The sequence below is a fragment of the Aotus nancymaae genome, unplaced genomic scaffold (genome assembly GCF_030222135.1).
Source record: "Aotus nancymaae isolate 86718 unplaced genomic scaffold, 86718_ANA_hifiasm-v0.15.2.pri h1tg000014l, whole genome shotgun sequence".
NCBI lineage: Eukaryota > Metazoa > Chordata > Mammalia > Primates > Aotidae > Aotus > Aotus nancymaae.
The window spans coordinates 91,624,626-91,646,645 of record NW_026988425.1 but is presented as its reverse complement, the minus strand read 5'-3'; positions in this window follow the sequence as shown (position 1 = coordinate 91,646,645).

Here is a 22,020-nt window from a genome sequence, read left to right as displayed (position 1 = left end):
AGCAAACAGAATTATAAATGCATTTGTAATTCTTACACAGTGCATTTAACATTAGCTCAGATGAAATTATAAAGTATGCAATACGTAACATCTCTCCTTTTCCCTATTTCAACATTCAGCACCTTCCCAAGAATAACACCAATTCTCTTTAAAGGTTCCTCTCATCTTAGAAAAAGCAATATATATGAAAATCTCTAATACCTGAGTAAGTTTGTTCCAAGTACTACTCTCCAAGAGAATATTTACACTTCAAAAGATATTCTGGAGACAAATAACTGAATCTGTCATGGTATCATTTTAGGATATAGACCTCTATATGAAGGAAGTTCTTAAGGTAATCTGATCCTTTCTGGGTCTTCCAAATAATACAATATAAGAATACAGCTCATTATAATCCACACATAGCCTGGCCTGCCTGAATTCACATTATTTGACCAACAATTTTGTATCCCATGTTTCTTGAACAGCTTCACATGTGCAGTTTTCTTTGGTAACCAAGTTTGCCCACCAACTATACCATACATACATTGACATTGCCATCCAGGACAAACTACTGAGTTTGATGCTTCCTTAGACCAAATGATTATGGTCTTAGAATTCTAGTTTATGGCAGTGACCCAGAAAACTATAAGAATATTGCCTGCTGGCAACCTTGAAAAATATATCTCATTGAACCCAGTCCTTGGCAACGTCACTCAGACTCAAATATTAATCCACAAACTTGTCTCAGCTGGCAGCTAGGTTACAACTAATATAAACGGATAGGTAGGTATAAGTAGTTACATAGACACATAGATTGATAGACACATAAATAGAAGATGTGTGATTCATGTTCATTTCTCTAAATCCCATAATCGTTCAACCATATTCAAAGGTTTGTTTAAAAAAAAAAAAACCTTGATTATAATGGTGTTAGAAGACTTTTAGGAATGAAATATTAATTTAAAAAAATACAGTGTTCTAGGTTTTCATTGTGATATAAAACAACTATTATGATCTCTCACATTTCTAACTTGACCTGAACAACCAGACAGTTTTTTTGGAATCTCTGGCTGATTGCATTCAGAAAGCACCTGGGGCTGAATAAAATCCTCTAAAGGCTCTGTTGGACTAACATCCAAGATGGCTCACTCACATGGCTGACAACTGATACTCGCTGCAGGACAGGGCATCAGCTGGAGCAGTTATCCCAGGCTCCTACACATGGCTTCCCTGTGGCTTTAAGCCCAACAGTATGGTGGCTTCGTTCCAAGAACATCTATTCCAAAAGACAAGAGTTAAAGCTTCATAGCCTTAAGATACAGACCTGAATACTTGCACTGCATCATCTCTGCCTTATTCTATTGTCAAAGCAGTCACGGGGGTCATCCAGATTCAAAGGAGGGACTATAGCCTCCACTTATCAATGGAGAAGCGTCAAAGTATTTATGAACATCTTTAATTGGTCACACATGGCTATATACTCACTGCAGATATAAGGAACAGCAAAGAGACTATTAAGAAATTTTTCTTGTAATACCAGTTAATTAAACTAAAAGTGATATTTTAGAACAAAATAATTGATTTTCAATTACTTCAAATGAAGTTCATCTTGCCTCTGAGGAATTTAAAAAGTCCTGTTGTTATTATTATTTTGTAAGTTATGAAGTTCTCTTTAACAGAATCAAAAGCTTAATAATTAAAGTAAGATCCTAAGGTAGCAATAAATATAAAAAATAAAAACTTAATGGTTAAAGTCAGAATACCCTAAATTGTAAGGAAAGAAATAATGAACGAGCCTTTCATGAAAAGGCAACAAAGATAAATTTAAATTGATATGTTGCTACCACCTGTTCATCATTCAAAGTGAATTTTAAATAGAGAGATCTAATTTCCCCAAAGATATGCCAATTAAACACAGAACATTTGTAAACAAAAATGCACTATGGCAGAGACAGACTGTTTGCCAATTCCATTTTCTCTTTCTAGCCCTCAAGAAGACTACATATCCCTGCTTCCTTTGAAGTAAGTTAGGGCTACATGATTGTGTCCTGCGATGCGTACAGAATTGATGAGTGCAACTTCCAGAACTAGCCATAAACAACCCGTGTGATTCTGCATGCTCTCCTTCTTGGCTTCTCAGCCAGGCAGATGAAAGAGCTCCAGTGGAAGACTCCTAGTAGCCTCTGAGGGTCAACAGACACAAGTTACCCTCTGGTACAGCGATGCCCTGCCAACCACCCGACATAAGCAAGAATTTAAAAAATCATTTGTTGTGCTAAGCCACTGACATGTGGGTGTTGCTGCCATTTGCATTCGATACACTGATTAATGTATTTAAGAAAGTAAAAGTTAGTATCCTACTTCCATCCTAAAAGACACTACAATCGATTTTCTTGGAATGTTTAATGTATCTTGGAAATTCAAAGTTGACAGGCAACATAGATGTCATCTGGCTGATCTATTTTCTCAATGCCAATAACCATGCACTATCATCAATGAATGAAACACTTATAAACACCGTGACTCAAAAAAATATACACTGTGAAAAGCAGGAGTGTGGAATCTTGTGTTGCCATGACAACAAGAACTAATTCCATTTCAAAAGGATCACCAGCTCCCCTATGAAAAATAAACTTCTCTTCCAAGCAAGGTTTTTAAAGTGTTACATGTAGAAAGGAAAGTATTGAACATCTCACTCTAAATAACTGCTTACACTTTTTGGTACCATCAATACCAACCATGGTCGATAATAGTAAAAACCACTTTGGTTTCCTTAGGTATCCCTAAAATGTGAGTGCCAACAACAAAATGAAAATTCCAGATAACATTTCATCTGTCAGGGAATAAAGCAGCTTTTCCTTGAATGATAATAATCATTAAAGCTCAGTGGTTTCCTCAAAATGAAATGCTTTGATCTAATAAACTAACCTTATGTATAAACTCGTATTCTAAAAGTCTTGTTGCTTTAAGCAAATACATGATTACGTCAACATTGCATGATACTGAAGTTCTTTGAAGTTGTGTGATAGCAATATTATAGATTTAGGTCATTTTAGAATTTTAAGTAATCCTACAGATCATTCAGTCCAAATTAGGAAATTGAGACTCAGAGATGCCTAATAACTCAACTAAAGCCACAAGGTAAATTAATGCTTTTTTGTGTTATTTTACCATTTTTATTACTACACTGTTGATACTATTTTTTTTATGGTACAGTGTTTTCTATCAAAAATCACTGAAGTACACATACTTTCAATAATGACTTTAGAATGTGTACATAGTCAATGTTGCAATCTCTAGGATTTTTTTAAGGTAAATATCTGTTAAGCCTGTATTCAAATTAATGTAAATACATAATCAATGAAATTCCAAATAAAATATTTTTATATTAACAATGACAACATTTAAATGACAAGAAACATTAAGTGTGGAGGTAATATTTATCCTCAGATTTTCAAAAATGCAAAGATTAGGGAAGCTTAACAAAGAGCTTATAAACAAGTAAGTCTTTTCTATGAGCCCCCTGTAAACCCTAATAATTTTTTAAGCCTTGGCATTGAAAAATAATCAATTTTAAAAACAGATCCATCAATATTCTGTCTTAGGTAATTCCTTATTTACTTTAAGTAAAGGTGGAAGAGCAAAACTATGAAGAGGGACAAATATATGGATTGATAATATGTGAGCTTCCCATCTTTTACCACTACTAGAACCTTGCTTTCCTGGAGTTTTTCTTTGTATTACAGCCCATAAAATAGATAGACCAACCTCCTTGCAGCTTCCCCGAACACACACACATAAATGATGAAAGGAGATCTAGTCTTCACTGCCATTATTTGCCATATATTAGGAACAAGATCTGAATAAAAACAGAAGCAATGAGTTAGACATACCTACCAGCCAGCTCATCTCTCACACCATATCGAATTTAATATTTACTTAACAAATGTCTAATTTAACCCTTTTTCCATCCTGATAAAGTTAGTATGGCATTGAAAAGAGGTTATCATTCTTATTTTTATCATAAAACAGAAATAATAAATATTAAAATGGAAAACATAATTTTGGCAGCAGATTTACAAATTGTCCCCTTATCTAAAAAACCATACAGTCTCTTTATTCAGACATACTTGTATGGAATTACTGACAGAATAACATGAAAGTATAAAAATCATCATCATCATCTAAGCTTGAAACTGGCCAAAGATATTTGTCTCTCTCTCAGTGTAAAAATCTCAGTACAATCACAAAACATTGTAAGGTTTTTTGTGTGTTCTTGGCTTTGGTTTCAGAATAATGCTTCTTGCCCCCTTAATGTAATGGAAATCAGTGATAATATGTTAAAGTGAAAATTAAAAACTCAAGTTTAATTTTAAAATTTATTTCTATTTTTAATATAACTAGAAGATCAGGTTTTCTTAACACCATCAGTCACATTCTCTTTGGAACACCAAGGTCCAACCCTAATGTGGGAACTTAGGAACCAGTCCATCTCTTTGACAGTTTGGTGACCTTGAGGAAAAAGTTGTCTGTTAGTTTTCCCTCTAAATCTTTTGCTCTTCAACTTTTCTCCTCCATTACTTTCTCTATAGAAATTTCTAGATTTATCTCCTATATGGAGAGAATTTAAGAATACACATAAGGATAACTGCAAAATAACACAGCAGCTCTTCCAAACCTAATGAAATGTTATTTTAAGTGTTTTATAATATGGTTTATAATATATTATGTAATATAATATATTTTATATATATTAAATATACATTATGTATAAATAAATAATATATAAATATATAAATAAATAATATATATAATATATTAATATATTTTGTAATATAATATGTTTTATAATATATTATGTAATAAGATCTAATTTACATATAAAACAAATATGTTTATTCACAGTATGTTATATAACGATTATATTGTATTATAGTTTTCACTTGGGCAACAAATATATTTAGACACAGTTATTTAAACTGTCCAGAAGTCTAAATAATGTTCATTGAAATCTTGAGCATATGGAAAGCCTCATATAAACAGTAGCAAATACAGAGTTTTATAACCAAAAAAACATAAATTAATAAATTATATACACCTGAAAAACATATTTAATATACTGGAAAAATACTATGCTATGGACATGCAACTTTAGAACTAATAAAACACTGCATATGCCCCAAATATCTTTATGTAAAACCAAAACCTGTGATAACTAGCCCTGAAGACATCCATGCATACCTATGCATATTATATCTTCCTATAAGTCAAAATAAGTTACTTATATCATGTACCTCTGAGAATATCCGAGAGCCTGTTTTTTAGAAAGAAAACAGGCACACTCAAGCAAGCAGATTATAGATAACAACAGAATTCCTTGTGGTTATTCTTTATCTCCACTATTATAGGTCTTTCTCACTCAGTTCATTCTTGCTGGGTAAGGTACAAAAGGAAGCAAAATAAACAAGTCTTTTTCCAAAGATGTTCAGTTGCTCTAGAAACTATTATGAATTTAATGAAGTGCCACCCACCACTTCTCTGACCACTTTTTTTAAAACACGTTAAAAAGCTGCTTAGCATTTATAGATTTTTAGAGTGTCCTAGGCTACCTCTGAGAAAGGCCAAGAATGTCTCCCACATTCCCATTATTGGTCTGTCTGTGTTTGAATTCTAAAGACTCTAATTTTCAAGGCAGTCTGCTACCACCAAAGAGAAAGGGAGACAGAAGAGAATATCAGGAAGGGGAAAAAAAAGCCAACAACCTCAAGAAGAATTAAAAAGAATGAGAAGACAATTGCCTAGATGTGCCTTCCTTTTTCTTTTACTTTGAGATTATTTATCTCAACTTTACTCAGAATCTTTCCTTCTTTGTTATCTAATTTCCACTATATTTACTGTTGACCATGAGATGATGTCTACTTAATCTTACTTGTATATATATCTATGTCAGGTCATTAAATTATATTACTTAGCCTGCCCTCCCTGACACATTCCTCCACAAACACAATAACCTCAAGGCATTACATAGATTAGGAAGCTAAGACCCAAAGAGATTGAGCTTTGACCATTGTCTTAAATGTTTACTTCTTTTTTTGACCAAATATTGAGTTTCTTATATCTTGCACATATTGTCAATTAACCCTAACACAATACTACTAAACTAGTAAGTTCTATCGAGAGAGATGTGTAAGTTTCTCTGGTAGTCATCCAATGAGTATTTTCTTTTTCTTTTTTTTTTTTCAGACGGAGTCTTGCTCTGTCACTAGGCTGGAGTGCAGTAGCACAATCTCGGCTCACTACAACCTCTGCCTCCTGGGTTCAAGCGATTCTTCCACCTCAGCCTCCCGAGTAGCTGGGACCACAGGCATATGCCACCACACCCGGCTAATTTTTTGTGTGTTTTTAGTAGAGACGGGTTTTCACCGTGTTGGCCAGAATGGTCTCGATCTCTTGACCTCGTGATCCACCCGCCTCGGACTCCCAAAGCGCTGGGATTGCAGGCGTGGGCCACCGTGCTTGGCCAGAGTATTTCCTTTTAAGAGAAGTTTCAATGCTATCTCAGTGTTGAGACAAAAAGAATATCAGGAAGAAAAGAGAAAGAAGAGAAAGACTGGCAACTCATAAATATTTTCTACTTATCTCAGAGAGCAACAACCTCACTGGTTATTTTAATTTATGATTGTATTAAATCCTTTATAAAAGTTATATTTAATGAAAAAAAACGCAGTATTTAGGATTTATGCCTAAAGAATGTCCTATATGAATCCTTTTGTTTTATTTTTCTTTTAGAAGTAAAACAATCAAATTGAGAAAAGAACAAAACGGAAAAGATCAGAAATGAGACCCATATATAATGGCTTTGTCTTCTTCTCAACATTCTTCACCTTTATCTGTTGAATTTTTCTGAAAACTACTGATTTAAAACAGATAATTTGCACTTTTACTCCCTCATTTGGTATCTGTATTTCATTCAACACATTATACACTGTTGGACACATTAATTGTATTTTTTCTTTTTAAAAAATAAACTATGATAATTAATTGTATTTTTGATTTAAATATGTTCCTTTCCATCTCTAATTTAAACCTGTAGGTGATGCACTGTGATTAGTTATCTGAAGCAAATGAGTCCCTGGAACTAGTTCCTTACACAATAGGAAGAGATTTTACAAGTCCGTAATAGAATTGATAAACTATGGGACTGAGGACCTCTGCTGGCAGTTTTGTGAAAGGCTTTTTTTTAACTGTGACAATGAAGTTATCCTATTTAATCTGTTGTTTTTTACTGAGAATTCTTTAGTTGCCATCCAAAAACTGTATTCATTGGTTCAGTCTCATTTTAGAAATTTGAGTCTTTAATTTTTACAATAGTTGCTTTTCCTTTCTGAAAATAATACATGTAAGTTAATATTACTGAATGAAAATATCATTAACATTATTGTTTTAAGCAAGTTAAATTTGTTCATAAATAATGCCTTAATTTTTCTTTAATCGATAGCTACATATAGATTGATGGATGATTGTTTGAGGAGACAGATACTGGTATATGTGTAGATATATAGACACATCCTTAAAATACAGAACCTAGCATTTAGTATAAAATCAAATAAAATGTGAGAATAATCACAGATATTTCTCACTTTTACAGAAACTAGAGTTTTTCCATATGTAATGTATACCTAGACAGCCTTGGAAGCCAGATTTTATCTAAATATCCTGTACAATTATTTAAATCTTCAAACTGCAATTCCACAGATCACCTTTCACTTCACCACTATTACTTGCCTGTGCATTAATTCTATTATTTATGAATTCACAGATTGTTATGAATGAAAGAGGCCTTATAAGTCATATGGTCTAACCTTTTTATTTTACAAGTAAAATATCTGAGATTTATGGAGGTGAACAGCAGCCTCTGCCTGTTCTTGTCCAGTCAGGGTGAAATGAACAAATAACTACCAAAAATGTCTCATGTTCCAGAGGGATATTGCCTCAATCAGGAGAAAGGAACAGCAGAGTCGAAGCCCTGGACCACAATAACTCAATCTATAAATACAGGAAGACCTAATCCAAACCAGATTCCAAGAATTCAAGCTGGTAGGAAGAAGTTTGGAGCCAGCGGCAAGTAGCAATGATAATAATTGTAACTGACATTATTGAGTACTAACCATGTGCCAGGCAGGCACATTTCTAAGCACTTGAGATTAGATAGATCATGTAACAATCATAGCAATCCTGCAAAATGGGTATGATTCCTAGTTTAATTGAGGAAAGTGAGGCACAAAGATGGAATATTTCAATCCCCATTTATAGACCTTAAGGGACCACAGAACACTAGATTTTGAAATTCTGACTTAGTCTAACCTTCACAGTTCACAGTTTATATGAAGTTATTTGTCTCACACCCCTGTACCCAAAGTAAAGATGCTGGCTTGTAAATGCCAGTACCATCCAAGTATTCTCACATGATGGCACACGTAGAAAATCTACTGAGTGCTAAATGCAAACAAGTCAAGGACCAAAGCTGGCCTGAGAGTCAGGGGCCCCCTTCCCTTAGGTAGGTTTTTGCCTGACTCCTATACACTTGCTTTAGCTGAAGCTGCACCCCCAGCAGCCACATTCCCTGGCCTTCCCAGAACATTGCTGTGGGCCCCCACACTAGATTTCCCTCCTTCCTCTGGACTTCTCTAGAAACATCTTTTCTGCATTGCTGCAAACTTTCATTTTAACTCCCCCTCTGCTATTACTTAACTCAAGGACAGAGGAAATAGCTGCAGTCCAGAAACGGAATAAAACAAAGAAGAAAGAAAGAAAGAGAAGCCCCAAACTCCTCCCAAATCTTTAAGGAAACATCCTGTAGGATTTCGTTGGGAATTGCCATGCAATGTGGAGAATGTGAAACATGCTAATCATGGCCCTTTCTGCTTGGATCCTACCTGACTTCTGTCCACCACCCACAGCCAGATGGGCTAGGCTAGGCCCAGGGGAACCACAAAGCCGCCAGCTTAGAAAATGGAGACAAATGAGGAGGCCCCAGAGGACAAAGCAGGGCTTGTTACTAGTTTTGAGGTCAGAGCAACACATGCAGTGTTTAAAGACTATGGGGGTAGATGTTGCAAAGCCTGAAATCCTAGCTTTGAGGTTAAAACTCGAGACTGATTTGCAGCGATTGTGTCAGAAGTGTTTGAACCAGAGCAACTCCATCTTGAATAGAAGCTGGGTAAAATAAGGCTGAGACCTGCTGGGCTGCATTCCTAGAAGGTTAAGGTACTCTTAGTCACAGGGTAAGACATAAGGTAGTCACAGGATGAGACAGGAGGTCAGCACAAGATACAAGTCATAAAGACCTTGCTGATAAAAACAGGTTGCAGTAAAGAAGTTGGCCAAAACCCACCAAAACCAATATGGCGACCAGAGTGACCTCTGGTCATCCTCACTGCTACATTCCCACCAGCCACATGACATTCTACAAATGCCATGGCAAAGTCAGGAAGTTACTCTATATGGTCTAAAAAGGGGGAGCATGAATAATCCACCCCTTGTTTAGCATATCATCAAGAAAGAACCATAAAAATGGGCAACCAGCAGCCCTCGGTGCTGCTCTGCCTACGGAGTAGCCATTCTTTATTCCTTTACTTTCTTAATAAACTTGCTTTCAAAGAAAGAAAGAAAGAGAGAAAGAGAGAAAGAAAGAAAGAAAGAAGGAAAGAAAAGAAAGAAAGAAAGAAAAAGAAAGAAAGAAAGAGAAAGAAAGAAAGAAAAAGGAAAGAAAGAGAAAAAGAAAGAAAGAAAGAAAAGGAGGGATGGAGGGAGGGAGGGAAGGAAATCATATTGTATGGCACATAGGCATAAAAAGGGAAGCCTTCTCAAGACCAGAGGTGACTAGCTCCAAGAATTCAGCCTCCCAGACCTCACCAAACCTCCCAAAGAATGGAGAGGAATCAACATCTAAAAACATCTATGCCAAATTCCTAGCTTACCAGTTGAGAAGCCCTGGCTCAGAGTCCTCCAACAGATGACAAAGTATAAACTGACCTTTGGGCTGGGCACAGCGACTCACACCTGCAATCCCAGCACAGGTGGGCGGGTCACTCAAGGCCAGCAGTTCCAGACCAGCCTGGCCAACATGGTGAAATCCCATCTCTACAAAAAAAAATACAAAAAGTAGCCAGATATGGTGGCTCATGCCTGTAATCCCAGCTACATGGGTGGCTGAGGCACGAGAATCTCATGAACTCTGGAGGCGGAAGTTGCAGTAAGCTGAGATTGGGCCACTGCACTCCAACCTCAGCGACAGAGCTAGACTGTCTCAATCAATCAGCCAATCAATAAAGTGGCCTAGGATACCAATGCTTAACTTTCCTTCCCACTCCCAGATCCACTTAAAATTCTTACCCCCTACTACTGGCCCCCACTTAATATAGATTTAAAACATCACTTCCCAAATCTTCAAAATGATAGCTACATGTATTAGTTATTGATTGCTGCATAATAGATTAATCCAAGCATAGGCACTTAAAGGAGAAGTATTTATTATCTCACAGTTTGGGTGGGTCAGGAATTTAGGAGCAGCTTAGCTCAGTGGTCCTGGCTTAGGATGTCTCACAAGGCTGCAAGTACAGTCAGCTGGGCTTGATTAAGTCTAAAGGGTCTGCCTCCAAGCTCAAGCACAGAGTTATTAGCAGGAAACTTTAGCTCCTCATTGCATGAGCCGCCCCATGTTCCTCATATAACATAGCTTCCCCCACAGCAAGTGACATGAGCAAGAAAGAAAGAACCCCAAATGGAAGTTGCAATCTTTCTATCACTTAACCTCAGAAGTGACACTCTGCTGTATTTTATTGTCATAGACCAGCTCAGATACTACGTGGGAAGGAACTAGACACAGGGGTGTAAATGGCAGGAGGTGGGGTCATTGGGTGTCATCTCAGAAACTGGTCACCACCCTAGTGTTCGACTAAAGAAAAAGGTGTAAAAATGTTGCAGAACAAACTTGAAAAAAATCATTGTTTCATTCGCAGAGGTGAACAAGCATGTTCCACTACCAATAAACATAAGCTAAGGTTTCAGTTAGGAGGGAGAATGAAACAAAGTGGAGGTCCTGCTGATTTGATTAACATGTGTTTCCTGAAGACAAATAGCAGACTATTGATTAAATAGATGAGCAACAATCTTCAGGACAAAAGTCAGCCTACAGAATGTCAGATGGCCATACAGGTTTTCACCTCAGAAAAAAAGCAGCAGTTAAATGTGAAAAATTGTCTCACTTCCTTACACTTCAGTTTATTAACTAGACCAAATGGTTCTTACTGAACTGGACCGAGGGGTGTGTATTGGTTAGAGGAATATCACCACTCAGAAGCAACCACTCTGAAAATTTTAGTGTATATCCTTCCAGAATTTTCAAAGCATATATTATTTATAATCTTTTTACAGTAATAGAATAATATCCATATTCATTTGTAAATTATGTTTTCCATTTAACAATATATTAGGAAATTAGTTAATTGTGAATAAGTAGAGATATATAACAATTATTAGTGACTTTACAGTGTTGCATTATATAAACTTATCCTGATTTATTTAACTAATTTCTACCAATAGTCATCTAGGTTTTTCTGATTTTTTTATACTCAAAAATTATGCCATAATACAAAGACATACATTGCATTTATCTATTTTTTTAATAAATTTCTACAGGTACAATGGCTAGTTGAAAAGGTATGCACATGTAATTTTTTGATACAAAATGTCAGATTCTAGAAATAGTGTACAAATCACATAGCACACTAAACTACCTATTATGTTTTTTTAATCTTGATCTTTATATGAACACTTGTATGCCTATAATATTTATAACTCTTCTTTCTATATACATAACTTAAAATGACAATATGTCTTTCCAACTTCTTATTAACTTATTTACAAAATATTGGTAACAAGTGTGCATTTTATATTACTTTCATACTGTTTATAAACCAGCTGTCGTTATTTTTAAACTGTTGATAAGTAAAACATAGTGGCTAATTGTTGAGTAGAATGAACTTGATCAATGACTTATTTTGCACCTGCCTTAAAACTTGAACTTTTATTCAAGTTACCTTGAATAAAATTACAATACCCATAGTGGCTAATTGTTGAGTAGAATGAAGTTGATCAAACACTTATTTTGCACCTGCCTTAAAACTTGAACAGAGTAATTGACAGAGAAAATACTTAAGAAGGGTGAAATTGTTCTTCCCCTCTTCTATAGAACTTTTGTAGTTATTCTGGAAGGTATGTGATATTCAAAGTTTAATACATTTTTATTCAAAATAGTGTTGATTTTTGTTTCAGTTTCTCTACTGGTACTTGTATAATAGCTGCCTGGCAGAAAAATGATGTGGCGTACATTAGATAATTACAAAATTCCCCACATACAAGTTCCAGGCACTTGATACTATTATAATCACAACCTCAGTATGAGACAAGTAGGAATATTATGAAGAAACTGGTGAGACAAAAATTTAATAGTCAGTGGAAAAATTACAAGAAAAAGAAAACTATCATAACTTAGATTTTCCCACTTCACACTTCAGCTATCAAAGAAATGGCCCTTGAATAGGAAATGATCATTTTCTTAACTAATTAGTGATTCTTCACTTGTGATAGGATCTAAAATAAAACTCTATATCTTAGATTTGGCTTAGGCCCTTAGACAAGAGGTAGAAACCAGTCTCAAATTCCAAAGAGAGGTAGGAGACTACCAAAGCAGGACTTGCCAATGAGGCACCTGACACTGTTTTGATCCCCACCCCAGGCTCATTGTGGGGCCACACAGACCCTTAGCTGAGAGATTAAAGCAGGAAGAAAAGGAAAGGTGATGATTAGAAGAGATTAGGAAGACAGGGGTTGCTGATGACCAACAAGCACACAGTAGCAGGACCCAGAAGCGCATGGAAAGAGGTGTTGATGCCTAGTCAGAAAGCTTGGCATACATCAAACTCGCACATGATAAATCTGCCTGGCTGATCTCTATGAAGGCAGAGTCAAGAGAGATTGTTCCCCCGGACTTGATGTGGTCATGGCATGAGAAAATTGGCCTGGGTGTTGTCCTGACCAAGAAGATTGGCTGGGTACATAAGATAACCCAGCAGGGAGTAAACTTTCTATATTCCTAAGAGGTGGAGGAGAAGCTATAAACAGCCAGAAAATGTATTCACTGGCATTGAGAAAATGCAGGTGCAAGATCTCCAACAACGGCATGTGTATTAGTCCATTTTCACACTGCTATAAAGAATACCTGAGACTGAGTGGTTTATAAACAAAAGAGGCTTAATTGACTCACAGTTCTGCATGGCTGCGGAGGTCTCAGGAAGCTTACAATCATGGTGGAAGTGGAGGAAGCAGGCACATTCACAAGGCAGCGAGGCGGGGGGCAGAGAACTGCCAAGCACTTTTAAATCATTAGCTCTCATGGCCACTCACCTACTATCACGAGAACGGTGTGGAAGAAACCACCCCATGATCCAGGCACCTCACCTCCCTTGACATCTGGGGATTACAATTCCAGATCTGGGTGAGGACACAGAGCCAAACCGTATCAGCATGTCTGCCAGTAAAAGCTGACCGTACACGTCTGTCATGGCCAGAGGAAACTAACACAAATCAGTGCCAGAAGAGTAGTGTCAATAGATATATCTTCCCTGCCACACCTGATTCAACTCTAGAGGAGTGAGAGGCCCCTAAAGAGTGGAGAAGCAGCAGCTAACAGGGGAATTAACTCTGGGGAATTAAGGAAGACGCTAACAGGCCCTTTTCCATTGCTGGTGGCCCGTCCTAACAAAGGGGAAGTCTTTAACTTCAATGAACTTGAAATTTCTATTTTATAAAAGTGATGTTTTAACTAGTGACCCGAGATTGTCTAGGAGACCTAGCAGTAACTTGAAAAGTCAAGACTGGTCTTCATTTTATCCACGGGGTAAGAGGAGAATTGTTCCAGCAGAAAAAGTTTTAAAGAAAAATGAGAGAAAATTAAGTTGCTTCATTGCTTCGTGATTGTATTATCTCTCTGTATCCTACCTTTTCTATATAATAGTTGTATACTAAACCAAAAGAAAGCATTTTTATTATGCAAAATATAATAGCATCTATACAATGCATACAAGTATTTGACATGCATAGTCTGTCAAAAGCGATTGGATATTCACAGTATGAAAAAGGCAAGTTCTTACTATGGTTCTTCAATTAAAAGGCATTGTTAACAGACTTGAATTTTATAATGTGAATATCAGTCAGTTTGAAGGTAATGACTGAGCTGCTTCTATGGATCTATTTCTCTTTTTCTCTCCTGCAAAGGAGTTTAAGTTGTAGTTAAAAATGCATTAAAATACATATACAGTCTGGTTCGAACTTAAAGTATAAGTTTTGAAATTTAAAAAAATAAAAGTGTTAGAAGAGGTTAATAAAGCTTGCTTTATAAAAAGTTGAATATTTTAAATGTTTTAGTATTCAAGTAAGCTTGGTTTTGTTTGAACTTGACATGTGCACATTCCTGAAAATAAATAGGATGCTTGAAATTAAAAAATTCTGAAAAGGGCTCAACAGTAAAGATATCATACTTTATCTATCCAAAGATCATCAAGAGGCCCAAATATATATACACTTCATGAATATTTCAGTTACAGAAACAAAAGAAAGCAGTAACATAAATACCAAGAAAATCAACACCACAGAGATTGCTAACAGTATGTGAAGTTTTTATAAGATTTATATATTTAACATAAATGTATTTTTCATATTTTCTATGTCTACATGTCTTTAATAACCATGTGTTTTAGTCTGACATCAGAATTCACTAGCACACAATTTAGTCTCACATCAGAATTCACTGGCACACAATCAGGGATGAATTATAAAAATTATTATAGCCGAGCGCAGTGGCTCAAGCCTGTAATCCCAGCACTTTGGGAGGCCAAGGCAGGTGGATCACGAGGTCAAGAGATCGAGACCATCCTGGTCAACATGGTGAAACCCTGTCTTTACTAAAAATACAGAAAATTAGCTGGGCATAGTGGCACATGCCTGTAATCCCAGCTACTCAGGAGGCTGAGGCAGGAGAATTGCCTGAACCCAGGAGGCGGAGGTTGCGGTGAGCTGAGATCGTGCCATTGCACTCCAGCCTGGGTAACAAGAAAGAAACTCCATCTCAAAAAAAAAAAAAAAATTATTATAACAAAAACAATCTCAACCACAGTAAACCTTCAGATAATATTTTCTTGCTAAATTATTTTATCTCCAAATTTTTTAATGTTAAATAATGTATTTAAATTAAGAATTATATAAATATAATATTCTAATTCTTTTTAGAAATTAGTGTTAAAAAAGGAAAGTGTTAAAAAAGGAAAAAAGTGGGGGATAGAGAAAAAGAGGGGAAGTTGAGAAAAACTTTTAGGAAATAAATTAATGAATAATATATTAAACGGCTGCAATTTCGGCAGAAGGAGCAAACATTTTGATTTACAAAATTCCATTAAAGTTGGATCAATGAAAGTCATTAACTAGATTTTATTTTTTTTAAGAGACAGGGTCTTGCTGCTGGAATGCAGTAGGGCAATCATAGCTCACTGTAGCTTCAAACTCCTGGGTTCAAGGGATTCTCCTGCTTCAGCCTCCCAAGTATCTGAGACTACAGGCATGTGCCATATGTCATCATGCCCTGCTAATGTTTTAGTATTTTTTTTAGAGACAAGATATCTCTATGCTTCCCAGCTTTGTCTTAAACTCCTGACCTCAAACCATCCTCTTGCCTCAGCCTCCCAAGTTACTGGGATTATAGGCACGATCCACTATGCCCAGCTACATTAACTAGATTTTATTTACATTACAGGTAGAAAAACAATCTTTTTATGTCCTGGGGTTCTAAGATAGAAGACTGCTGGAGTTACTGGTGGCCATCTTGCCAATAGGAGAGGAAAGCTGAGCCCAGAATAAATACAAAAGAAAACAGAGATAAAAGATGAAGAGAAAGTTTCCCATCAATATCTTTGACCCCTTGGACTCAACAGGGCCTATCAATTAGAGCTCTACAACTTTAATATGTGGAAGCCAATAAAGACCCTTTTTTCGCCAAACCAAATTGAATTGTTTTTGTTCTAACACTTGTAAATGACTGTTCTGATTAATACAACTCAAAAGTAAAAATGATAAAAATGAATCTACAAAAATAAAAAATTGAAACAGATTAGCTGAGTGTTGGTGTGGTAACTGAATGATGGCTTCAAAATGTTAATCTCAAATGCCCACATGAGAAACAAGGAAAGATCTAAAATTGATACCCTATCATCAAATTGAAAGAGATAGAGGAGGAAGATCAAAAAAACTCAAAAGCTAGCAGAAGACAAGAAATAACTAAGATCAGAGCCAAACTGAAGGAGATAGAGACATAAAAAACCCTTCAAAAAATCAATAAATCCAGGAGCTGGTTTTTTTAAAAGATCAACAAAATAGACAGACCGCTAGCCAGACTAATAAAAAAAGAAAAGAGAGAAGAATCAAATAGATACAACAAAAAAAGGTAAAGGGGATATCACCACTGATCCCACAGAAATACAAACTACCATCAGAGATTACTACAAACAACTCTATGCACATAAACCAGTAAACCAGGAAGAAATGGATAAATTCCTGGACACTTGTACTCTACCAAGACTAAACCAGGAGGAAGTTGAAACCCTGAATAGACCAATAACAAGGGCTGAAGTTGAGGCAGCAATCAATAGACTACCAACCAAAAAAAGTCCAGGTCCAGACCAGTTTACAGCCGAATTCTACCAGATGTACAAAGAGGAGCTGGTTCCATTCCTTCTGAAACTATATCAAACAATACAAAAAGAGGGTATTCTCCCTAACTCATTTTATGAAACCAACATCATCCTGATACCAAAACCAGGCAGAGACTCAACTAAAAAGAAAATTTCAGGCCAATATCCATGATGAACATCAACGCAAAAATCTTCAATAAAATACTGGTAAACAGAATGCAACAGCATATCAAAAAGCTTATTCATCACAATCAAGTTGGCTTCATTCTGGGGATGCAAGGCTGGTTCAACATGTACAAGTCCATAAACATAATCCATCATATAAACAGAACCAAAGACAAAAACCACATGATTATCTCAATAGATGCAGAAAAGGCCTTTGACAAAATTCAATAGCACTTTATGCTAAAAACTCTCTATAAACTAGGTATCGACAGAATGTATCATAAAATGATAAAAGCTATTTATGACAAACCTACAGCCAATATCATACTGAATGGGCAAAAACTGGAAGAATTTCCTTTGAAATCAGGCATTAGACAAGGATGCCCTCTCTCACCACTCCTATTCAATATAGTATTGGAAGTTCTAGCCAGAGCAATTAAGCAATAAAAAGAAATAAAGGGAATCCAATTAGGAAAGGAGGAAGTCAAACTGTCTCTATTTGCAGATGACATGATTGTATATTTAGAAGACTCCATCGTCTCAGCCTAAAATCTTTTCAAACTGATAAACAACTTCAGCAAAGTCTCAGAATACAAAATAAATGTGCAAAAATCACAAGCATTCCTATATACTAATAACAGACAAAGAGAGAACCAAATCAAGTCTACAGTAATTAAAACAGCATGGTACTGGTACCAAAACAGAGACATAGGCCAATGGAACCGAACAGAGGCCTCAGAAGCAACACCACACATCTACAACCATTTGATCTTTGATGAACCTGACAAAAATAAGCAATGGGGAAAGGGATCCATGTTTAACAAATGGTGTTGAGAAAGTGGCTAGCAATGTGCAGAAAGCAGAAACTGGACTCCTTCCTGTCACCTTACACTAAAATTAACTCCAGATGGATTAAAGTTTTAAACACAAACCCTACCAACATAAAAACACTAGAAGTAAACATAGGCAAAACCATCCAGGAAACAGGCATAGGCAAGGACTTCACAAATAAAACACAAAAGCAATGGCAACAAAAGCCAAGATAGATAAATGGGATTTAATTAAAATTCAGAGCTTCTGTACAGCAAAAGAAACCATTATTAGAGTGAGCCAGCAACCAACAGAATGGGGAAAAATTTTTGCAATATGCCCATCTGACAAAGGGCTAATATCCAGAATCTACAAATAACTAAAACAAATTTACAAGAAAAAAACAAACAATCCCATTCAAAAGTGGGCGAAGGATATGAACAGACACTTTTCAAAAGAAGACATAGATGAGGTCAAGAAACATATGAAATAATGCTCATCATCACTGGTCATTAGAGAAATGGAAATCAAAACCACACTGAGATATCATCTCACACCAGTTAGAATGGCAATCATTAAAAAATCGGGAGACAACAGATGCTGGAGAGGATGTGGAGAAATAGGAACACTCTTACACAGTTGGTGGGAATGTAAATTAGTTCAACCACTATGGAAGACAGAGTGGCGATTCCTCAAGGACCTAGAAATAGAAATTCCACTTGACCCAGCAATTCCATTATTGGGTATATATCCAAAGAACTATGAATTGTTCTACTATAAAGACACATGCACATATATGTTCATTGCAGCCCTGTGTACAATAGCAAAGACCTGGAACCAACCCAAATGCCCATCAATGATAGACTGGACAAAGAAAATGTGGCACATATACACCATGGAATACTACAAAGCCGTAAAAAATGATGAGTTCGTGTCCTTTGTAGGGACTTGGATGAATCTGGAAACCATCATTCTCAGCAAACTGACACAAGAACAGAAAACCAAACACCGCATGTTCTCACTCATAGGCAGGTGTTGAACAGTGAGAACACGTGGACTCAGCACACACTGGGGGCAGTTGGGGGTGGCTAGGGGAGGGATAGTGGGGGGTGGGAAGGGTGGGGAGGGATAACATGGGGAGAAATGCAGGATATAGTATGCACCTATCAACAACCCTGCATGACCTGCACATGTACCCCAAAACCTAAAGTAAAATTAAAAAATAAAATAAAATGTTTATCTTCTAATCTCCAGAATTTATAAACATATTACCTTACATGGTAAAAGGGACTTTGTAATGTGATTTAATTAAGGATTTTGAGGCGATTGTTTTGGATCATCTGCTTCGACCCAATGTAAACACAAAGGTGTTCCCTCTTACAGAGGAAAGCAGGAGGAGTTAGAGTCAGAAAGAGAGAGGACCAGTTACAGAAAGTGGGTAAGAGAAGCAGAGATTAGAGTGATGAGCTTTGAAGATGGAGGAAGGGGCCACAAATCAAGAAATACAAGTGGGTGCTAGAAGCTGAAAAACAGATTCTCCCCTACAGACACCAGAATGAATCAGCCTTTGACGTCAGCCCACTGAAACTGATTTCAGATTCCTTGCTTCCAGAACTGAAAGATGATACACTTCTGTTATTTTAAACCACCAGATCTCTGATAATTATTATAGCAGCTATAGAAAACTAATGTAGTTGCACATTTCATGAAAGCATTTTTTTGTTACACAAGATCCTTTACAGTATTAAGAGAATTACCTCTCTAGCAAAGTTAAAAATAGATTCTGGGTATGCTGAATTGTAAAATGGAATTCTGTCCTCTATCAAAGCAGCAGATGGAAGAAGAAACTCCAGGTCTTCTTCCAACTTCTCTTAACTGTAATCTACTCTGATCTATTTGGATAGCCTCTAGTGTTGGATTGGAATTCGGATTGACGGTATTAGTTTGAACTTAAATATTTTTCCTACTTCTGACTACTGGGGAACAGTGACACCCCCATAATGATAAGTACATCTAGCACCCAAATCTAAATACTGCTTTCCACAAAAAAGAAGCAGAACCCGTTGGAGAATTAATTGTCTGATTCCGGTATGGAATTGGGAAAGTACAAGATTAGTCTGGGACATCTTTTTGTCCCATAAAGTAACAAAGTGTTCAGTGAATGAAAAAGAAAGGTCAGACTGACATAGCAGGCAGTCTGAAGGAATTCCTACTGACAGAATCAAGAACAATGTGATTATCAAGATATAGAGGAAACAATTACAGCCCATTTTATAAACTAGGAATGCATGAGCCCATTTCAATAAAAATAAATAAACAGAGAGAAGAGAACCCTCACACTAGAATGGCAACTAGTAAATATAGAATGGATGCCTAAATTAGAAAAACCAAACATGTGGTAACTATCACCATCATCATAACTGATTCAGCCAAAACATGTCAATGAACTACAAAACTACTAGGTGAAAGTTTAATGACGAACAAATAATTTACATATTAACAAAACTAAACAAATTGCAAAATTAAAAAAAAAAAATGAACTGAGCAGCCCTGAAGTCCAATTTACCTCTGTACAGAAACTCTCCCCAAATAGTTATTAAATGTAAAGGAAATTGGGTGATTTTACAGTAAAAAAGCTTAACAGACAGCACTTCAATTAAGGTTTCAAAGTGAACATCACCAGTAATGGAACAAATTAAAGTTGTAGACCACCTGATAGGATGCAATGAGAGGAATACACCACCACCTCTATGTTTCTGTGATATTACTGCCACATATACATAATCTGAATATAATAATGAGGAAACCGCACAAACCCCAAGTGAAGGGTATTCTACCTAATAATTTGCATGTGAAGGTCATGAAAGTCAAAGAAGATTGAGATTCAAGATTAAGGGAGGTAAAAAGAAATGACAAACTCAACACGTGATCTTCAACTGGACCTTGTGGCTATGAAACATTGGGATAATTGGCAAAAAATGAATGGAGTCTGCAACTAAATGGAACTAATGTAGAGAATTAATTTCCTAATTTTGGCCAGGTGTGGTGTCTCATGCCTGTAATCCCAGCACTCTGGGAAGCCAAGGCAGAAAGATCATTTGAGCCCAGGAGCTGGAGGATATAGTAAGCTATGATGGCGCCACTATACTTCAGCCTAGGTGACACAGTGAAACCCTGCCTGGAAAAAAAAGAAAATTTCCTGATTTTAATGATGACAAGGTGTTTTGGTAGGAGCATTTTCTTGCTTTTGATACATTAAGTATCAGGCTGAAATGGGGCATCATGTCACTAATTTACTTTTAAATTGATCCAAGAAGAAGAAAAAAAAAAAGACCTTTGTAGAATTCTCGCAAATCTGCAAGTTTAACATGATTTCAAAATAGAAAAAAAGACTATGATTAATATTTATTAAAAAATTAGCCCAGAAACTACAGTTTGAATTGTGTAGCCCTGGTGACAGTATTAGCACCATGGACAGACAAGATTGATTACGTTGATCTGATTATGCCTGGTCTTAATAAATAACCAAACAAACCCTAAAAATGATGTATTTAATTTAAAAGACCACATTATGGAATTTGAAGGTCCACTTAGCTGCAACTCATTCCTCGTTCAGAGATATCTATTACTGACACAGACTAATTTCTAAATCTCCTCCTATAGATAACACACTCTATGTAGTTCACATCAATGGTTGCCTACACAATTTCCCTTCTTCTCTTCTGACACAATTCCACTGTGGTCCAGGTATCTATGCCTTCCACCATCACCAATGTTTTTTAAAGTAACTTGACAGACTCTAGCACCAGAGTGGGTCTCATTTATCTGAGAGTAATCCCGTCCATCATACTAGAGAGATTGGTTCAGCTAATCCAGTTGCCCTTAATACTCTCCTAGACTCAAATTTTAATTTAAGAATTAGCTTGTAACTTATTCTGAGCTAGTGAGTCATAAAGTAGGGTTTTTCTGGTAAGAAACTTCTTCATTTTCAAAATCAAAATAGATTCTCTGTCATCCTCCACATGTTCCATTATACAGAACTTAGAACCTCTGACGGCATTTTGCCAGCAAGAGGCAAATCAGTCTAAGGAAAAGGACATCACACTAAAAGCAACAATGCCAAAGAAAGTTCAAAGAAAAGAAGCTATGCTCACCGAGTTAAGCCAGTCCTGAAATCCATCCTGCCTTTCTACTGTACTCTGTCAGCCAGTTAAAACCAGTGGGATTGAACCACATTGTTACCTGATTCCAAAACTATGCT